Here is an 8,136-nt window from a genome sequence, read left to right on the forward strand (position 1 = left end):
TATGTCTAGGAAGAAGAAGAAAGCCTACAGTTTGCTCTTTGCTGAGTGCAGGAAGAGTTGGCTACAGGACACACAGTTTTCTAGCTTTAATCTTGGTAACGTGTATGATTTAAGTATGCTGAGCTGGTTGAACTGGTGTACGTCTGCTGGTGTTCGCTTCTGCATGTCCACCTGGATATCCCTGGCCTCTCCGGATGCCGCTTTACCTTGGCATAATGAAACTACAACAGCAGCATTGGGTGGAGGAAGAGTTTTCCTAGAGAGAATGTAGAGGTTCTCCGGGCGCTCAGAGAAAATGTATGAGCGTTACTGACAGGAGAACTGGCTGAGCAAGTTAGCAGTGGGTTTGAGATAATAGCTCTGTGGCTTTTGTCTACCAGAGCTTGAGCAGTATTTGATGTGCAGACATGTTTTCAGACATTTCTCATAGAGAAGGTGTTGGCAGGTCTGTTGTTAACACTCCTGCCTTTAGGCCAAACTATTGAAATTTCAAGTTCAGCTTGAATCTAATTTCAATGGCTTGGAAGGCTGCAATCTGATGGGCCGAAACATCTCATCCAACTCCAACCCTTATTAGGAGCTTAATCTGAAGCGTGGCCAAAGCCAAATAAGGGGGAGGGCAAAAAAAGCAGTAAAATGGAACCAGAAATGTGCATCCAATTTACAGTATTCCTCTGCAACCTTAATTCAGCCCCCTGCATGCATTACAATTCAGTTTCTAATTATGGGATCCACCCCTGCTTTTTGCATGGCACCCCTGCCCTCGCTGCTCGTGCAGGATGGGCAGAGCTCGGAGAAGGAATGGAGGCAGCCCAGAAAGGGATGCGGCTGTGTGCGTGGGACCTCTGCCCTGGATGGTGCAGCACTTCGGGTGAGCTGTGGGAAGCGAGGAGGGGTAAAGCCATGGTTAAGGAGCCTGGAGCCCTGCTGGGCTTCTGCCACAGGGTTCATGTGCAGCGTGGAGTTCTTCAGGCACAACCGGTGCCTTTATTTCGTGGGTCCCAATCCCAGGGCTGGTTTAGGAGTGCTGCGTGCTCCTGCCGCAGATGATCTCATGGGAAGTTGTACATCAGACATTTAAGGCACTGCTTGCTGCTGTTTATTTTTTAAAAAGCAAGCTGGAGACTGCTTCTGGAACTGGATGCCCAAAGCTCCTCTGTGCCTCTTTTCTTCAGCTATAAAACGGAGGTGTTATGAACATAGCTCTCTAGGTTTTTCTGAAAATAAATTCACAGTCGTTTGAGAGGTATCCCAGCTCTGCAGTAGCAAAATGCCTTCATTTTTGCCTTGGAGCAGCACATGAAAAATCTGAAGTGAAGAGAGCTGAGCACCGCGCAGCAAACAACTGGAAACAGCTTTTGTTTTCTCAAAACAAACGTGAGTGGTTCCTCACTTGTGGAGCATCTCCTGAGCTCAGTACCAGCTGCATCAGGACTTCGTGCACACATGGTATGTGTCCGTGCTGTAAAGACCGTGCACAAGTGGACCAGAATAAAGCTACAGAGAAAACTTACTTCCAGCACATCCTGGCTGTTTAGGGCTTGGCTTGGCAACCTTAATGCAGCCCTACAGATATAATATGGGATAAATTACAGGGCCGGGTGAGTAAGAACTTGTGTGTGGAGGGTACGGGCATGGCTGTGGCGTACCTTACAGGGAAGCTTGATCCTGAGGGTGGTAATTCATTTGCTTTTCTGACCTGTAGCAAAAAGCGGGATTGTTTTGGACCCTCCAGGAAGGATCCTATGTGCAGTTTAGGCGGCTGACGCCAGATGTCTGCTTTTGGCTTACCGGCCTTGGCTTTTGTTTCATCTTTAGGCTGGGCCACTGCTGCGTGTTGGAGCCTCGCTTGCAAAGCAGCTCGTGTGTCCATCGAAGTCAGAGGTTGCGGAAGTTATTTTTTCTGTGGTTTTCTGGAACTTTATACTGTCGTCTGTCTCTAAGGAAGATGTGACGCACGACGGCTTAGCAGCTATGCATCTCGACTGAGAGGCGCACAGCTGCCGATGCTGTCAGAGGGGTACTCTGGTGAGAGGTTTGCAAAGTCGAGGGGCAGCCTGTGTTTCTCTCTCACCCCTATCTCCTTCTCTCATGATGTGTGCTGCGAGCTCTGTGCAGGAGAAGCAGCATGCTCTGTGCTGCAGTGCGAGAAGAGCCCCGCTGGCCGTGCTGCTGGAGGAAGGGCAACACTCAGCCATGCTGCTCCGGGGCTGCGCGAGGTTCTGGGCTCAGCGCTCTTAAATCAGCAGATGCTCTCAGGCATGCACAGGCAAAACCTTGCTCTCATTCACTAATTACAAAAATTCCTGGCAGAAGCTCGGTGTGAGTCAGCTACAGAAAAATTACTTAGGAAAAAGAAAAGTTGATGGTATCAGGCTGAATTTAGCATACAAGAAGGGAAGTCAGGGCTTTCTGTAAATGCCAGAGTTTGCCCACCATGCGCATGTCTGGAGAGAGCGGAGATGGGAGAAGCTGGGAGGGGACAGGCAGAGGGTTTGTCCTGTGGCCTGCAGCTGGTGGCGTGCAGGGGACGGATGGACAGACGGATGGATGGATGGATGGATGGATGGATGGATGGATGGATGGATGGATGGATGGATGGAGTGTCCTTCCCATGGCCACAGAAGGGCTAGTGCTGCCGTATGAACCAGGGCAAGGCAGGCCCTTCCCTGCAAGCCTTGGGGCTGAGCAGGAGGCTGTTGCCCACTCGGGGTTCTGTGTTTGCTTTCACAGCTCAGTGTGTTTGCAGCACCGTCTGCTAGAGAAGTTGCCTTTTTTTTTTTTTTTTCCTCTGTAGAACTTTGGATTTTATTTTTGTTATGAAAACCACACAACTAATTTCCCTTGGAATCTTTTGCAGGCGTCTGCTCTGAGTGTGTTTTGGCCTCACTGTCCATTGCTGGGTTTGAATCCCAGTCCCAGCGGTGAGAAGTTTTAGAATTAATGCCAGTTGTATTTTTTTAATCGAATCGCAGTGTCCGCCCGTGGGGTTTAAACAAATATCCTTCGCTTTGCATTTTTCCTGCAAGTAGACAGGATCCAAAGGATATGCAGCCAACAGCAGTGCTTTGGCAAGGATGCAGCATTTCCCCTTTGTCAGAAATGTCTTTGTGTGTCTTTTTGTAATCCAGCGTGCACTGCCCAGGTCCTGATGCTGTAGCTGGCTGCTGCAGTCCCTGCAGGATCCACACGTTGTACTGGGCTCCCGGTGGGAGGTGTGTGCAGTCCCCACAGGTGGGTGATTGAAGGTTACACCTGGAGAGCACTGGGTGGTGCCTGTGTGGTGCGTGGTCCCAGGAACGCTCAGCAGTAGCAGCTGGTGTTAGAGTGGAAGAAGATGGGGGTATAAAAACACTCACATTTGGGGTGGGAGAGGGAAGCAGAATTCCTGAAAGCAGTTCTTTAGCTTCTTGAGGCTTCTGAACCTGAAAAGCCATCTGTATCCTGGGGGAGGTTTGTATTTATTCCTTGGAATTCAGAGTTTGCAGAGCATGTGCTGGCCATGCAGAATCTCAGCTTTGCCATAAATCTGCTTTTTGGCAGTGCTTGTCAAAATGCCATATTATCCAGATAGAAATAGATAGGGGATTAAAACAGAATCCTTCGCTATTTATGAACTGCCTTTGGGAATACGCTGTATTATTCTTTTGAATTGAATAAAAGGTAACCACAACAACCTGCTGCACACGCTAAATCTTTTCTGTGACCCTCCTTAAAGCTGTGGAGGGGGGAAGGGGGATGCTGTGAGAGATTCCAGCCCGCAGACCTGCAGCCGTGTGCATGGTTCAGACCTCAGCGATGTGCCACCTGCTGATTCCCTGGGAAGCACGAGGTGGAACGCCTAATTCAGAGCAGAGTTTGGGACGCGTGCTTGGTTTTTGCACAAACTGGTTTAAATCTCTTTTGTAAGTATGTCTGAGCTTGGAAGAGATGAATTGTTTAGTTCTGAGGGGGAGGTGTGTGGTTGGACCCAGTGGGCCTGCTGGCTCCCACCACCTGCAAGGGCTGAGCCCCAGAAGTCCCTTCTCCTCCTCTTATTGGAAACTATATGTGTAGGGGATCAGTGTTGCACAGCAGCCAGCTTCATTTGGGTTTCTCAGGGAATTTTCTGTGTTTGGATATTTGCACAATGTGCTGAACCCATAGCAGCCCCTGGAGCATCTGCCTACTGCGGGGCAGGTGGGAGCACTGCAGCGGAATGCTGCGGAATGCTGATTTCCCCTACCAAGCTCTTCTTGTTTGTATTCAGGAGCAACAGGTTTACCTGTGTGGGGAGCACACCTCACTTCCCTCGTGGTCCATTTATCTGTGCATGCTGAGAAACAGCAAAAACCCGGAGTACCCGCTTGGCCAGCACTCTCTTTCTCCATCACATGCCTGGTTAATTGGATAATCTGCTTGGCCTTCCCTTTCTGTTTACCTTAGCGTTTGTTATGACAAAGAAGATGGATTTTTCCTGGCTCTTGCATGTACTGTATGTAAACCAACAAGATGCAGTACATGGGTCAGCGTGCAGCCTGCTGCCAGCGGGGAATTGGGGCACTTGGTGCTGCGCTGCGTTGTCGGTGTTTACTCACCGCTTTGTGCCTGTGGTTTGCGTTACTCCTCCGCAGCTCGGCTCCTCCGCGTCCCCAGCCACTCACTAGCACACACAGGGCTGTTCCAGGCATTTTTTTTTTTTTCCATGGAAATAGAGGAATCGAGGAGAAGAGCTAGCGCTAAGCCTTCAGTGTCCGCCAAACCCTTTAGACCTGGTGAATTCTTGGAAATGAGGAGTTTGTCTTTATCTTCAGCTGTGTTTATTCTCCACTTTCAGTCCAATCAAATTGTCCCTGAATCTCAGGATGGTTTTTGCACAGACTTTTCATCATTGTACTCTCGAGTCCTGAGTTTCTCGGTCCTTACAACCCACCCAGGGAATTCCTTTTTTTCTGTCTCCCATACCTCTTATTTCCTGGTGATTTTTTGTAATTTATCAGCACTAGCTTGTCAGTGGAGGCTTGGAATAAAAGGCTTTGTGGTGTGCTGCTCAGCTGGCTGTATAAACATGAAAGCACCAGGTTTTTAACTAGCTGGCTCGCATGGTTTTTCCCTGCAAAGCTTTTGCCAAAACACTTTGCTAGATAAAAGGGCTGCTGAGAAAGACCAGGTCACTAACAGATTGTCTGCGAAGGAGGAGAACATTGATCTCTGTTTTAGTTTTACTTTTGGTTCTTGTAACTTCTCAGTAAGAGCAGGGATTGAGCGTGAATCATTTTCATCTCTTGATCAAAAATGAAGCTGGACAAGGCGCTGGGCTGCCTGGCAGGAGCTGGTAAAGGGGAGCCCAGCTGCATCCCTGCTTGCTCGCACTGTAGCTGGCATTGCCTCCTGGCAGCCTTATCCCAGCTGTGGGGCAGCAGGGCACCGGGGAACGGGGGCTCACCTGCCCTCTGGCCGCTCCCTACCTGAGTTTTGGGGCAGGTCAAGCAGAGCTGGTTACACTGGTGCTGTGCTCCTCTGAAATAGAGGGGTCCTCTCAGACAGCCAGTGACAAGTGTTGTGCCTGGCCCCGTGCTTACTGCAGTGAGAATGAGGGAAGCCTTGTTTCCTCAATGTTCAGGTTGTGATGGTGGTGCACCGTGTATTGCAGAAGGGCACAGCCAAAACTGATGTTCGCAAGGCATTCTTCCAGGCACGTACCCTCTCGGGCTGGACGAGCACAACCACTTACATGGCAAACCATGCCACCAGCAAAGCTGAATCTTTCATGCCTCTTCAGCATTTACCAGGGAGAGAGACGTTTGCACAGCTGTTGGATAGCTGTTTAGAAGAAGTTACAACTCAGCATCTCTTTGATCTGGCTCCTCGCTACGTGCCAGCTCTGCCTGGGCCACGCCAGTCCCTGTCACAGCTGTCCCTTGGTGCCACCACGCTGCAGGACCAGAGCATGACCTTCCCCAGGAGGTACGCATGGACCTGGATATTGCCAGTGCTGCAGGCTGAACTCCAGTTCTGCTCAATTGCTTGTGATGGCTGAGCACGGTTGTTGCAGAGCCCTGCCAAAGCAGGATGCTGTTTAATAGCAAAGTAGCTCCAGGCCCAAACAAGTTTCACGCTTCCTGCTTCCCTTCCCCAAGCTCCTCTTTAAATATCTGAGCTGGTGACTTATTGCCTTGAGTTTGCCGAGCTCTTTGAACTGGAATAAATGACAGGCTCTGGGGGTGAGGCCTTTGATCAGGCGCTCACCTCTCACCTCTTCGGGCAAGGCTTTGAGTCAGGTGTGGGATTAAATGCATGAGGTTTGGTGCCCCGCAGGTCACGTCCTGAGCAGCCTGCAGAAGCTGGCTGGTGTTTGCAGAAGCTGGCTCAGATCTGGGAAACCTGAGTTTTAGATCCCAGCATCGTTCTGTAGAGTTTGAGGGTAAAGAAAGGGCAAAGCAGGCTTTGGGTAAGATGCTATGTTTGTGTTTTGACTTTAGGATTTCAGGGTCTTAATTTGCTCTTTTTTATGTGAGATTTCAAAGAACAGGAGAGTATCTCTGCGCCCTGTGTCATGCTGAAATGCAGAGGGATGGGAGCAGGGCTGGCTCTCACCTGCCTCGTGTCCATCAGCAGTGCTTATTGCTGCTCTGGGTGAGTTACTCTGCTGCTTGTGCGAGCAAGTCCTCCTTGTCCTGCCTCCTGGTTCAGCCTCTTGTGGATGATTGAGAGATTCCTGGCACCGATCTCTTTGCGTAATGCTCTCTTAATGTTGTTATTTCATTAATGAGTGTCTGAAGATGCTTTATTGGAAGGTACTGGCTCTGTCAGCGGAGGCTGGGGAAGATGTAGGTCGCTTGTGTTCGGCTCAGCAAGCCTGGGCACAGTTCCTGGAGAAAGTGCCTTTCCCATCCTGGAGAGATGCTCAGCACCCAATGCGTGGGGCTCCGTGGGGAGGCTGTAATAGCAGGACTTGGACTGTGAGGCATCAGGAGAATTCCCCACAGAAACACATTACTGCTTTTTACTGTCACTACCGCTGCTGGAATAGGCCCTGGCTGCCTGCCTTTGTAGTGTCCCTGAGAGGACGGAGGTTGCAGAAGCCACATGGCAAAACAGGGCACAATGGGACCTCTTGGTGGTGTTTATTTTCTGAAAATCAGAGTTGGGATCAGAATTTGAGCCTTGGCAGGACAGAGACCTTTCTGACTGTCTCACTGTAGGCTGGGTTACCAGTGTGAACACATAAATCCCAGCGTCAAGTTGTTCCCAAATGCCTGATCTATGTCTCTCTGTTTCATAGTCCCTGTTGGTTACAGAGTGGTGTTTTATGACAATGGGGTCCCAACCCCGTTTAATCTGCTTCTGACCTCACTGCTGTGATGATGTTGTTTGGCATGAGGGCAGATTTAACAGTGATGTATCCAGAGCACTTTGTCCTCAGGGTCCCCAGTGGGACTGCGAAGGGCTGGGGCCCAATCCGAAGATGGATGAGGTCCAGGGGTCTCCCACTGGGCTCCTTCTGCAGCCAAGCCAGTGCTTGGAGGTGAAAATTGAGCAGCAGCTGCTGGATAATGAGCCCTTGGATTTGAGAATTTCTTCTCCCTCAAAGCGCCAGTTCGGGGCTATTGCACGGTGCAGCTTTGGGGTGGCTGTGGGCAGCTCCAGCAGGACACGTGCTGGTGTGCATGGCGGGACGGCTGTCCCAAACTTCCTGGCCTTTGATGTGCTGTGTGTGTAATGAGCATCTGCCCTCTAAGAGAAAACAGATTGGAGTTATAAATTTGAAAAAAGAGGGAGCAATTTTGCTTAATCATTTTCACACAGATCCACAGGCATTTCTATGAGAGTGAGCAGCATCTGGTTCAGGAGTTTGGGCTGCTTTGAACTCTTGTGTAGCTTCTGCAGTCTCAGGCAGAGAATGATGTTCCAGATGCTGTTCCTACCAATCAGATCAATGACATCCTTATTCAGACCTTTCATTTCTTAAAGAAGGAAAGAAGTAGATTGCACTTTTTAAGATTATCTGAAGCATCAGGGATCTGCAAGCATTTCTTCCCTCTCTTTTCGGAGTAGAGCGCTGCAAATGATTTCTCCATTTACAAGCACCATTTGGGAAGCAGGAGGAAGTGAGCTTGCCTCCCTTTATAGGTTCCTGTTCCCTCCAGGTTCTTG

This window comes from Numida meleagris, chromosome 18 (genome assembly GCF_002078875.1).
Source record: "Numida meleagris isolate 19003 breed g44 Domestic line chromosome 18, NumMel1.0, whole genome shotgun sequence".
Taxonomy (NCBI): Eukaryota; Metazoa; Chordata; class Aves; order Galliformes; family Numididae; genus Numida; species Numida meleagris.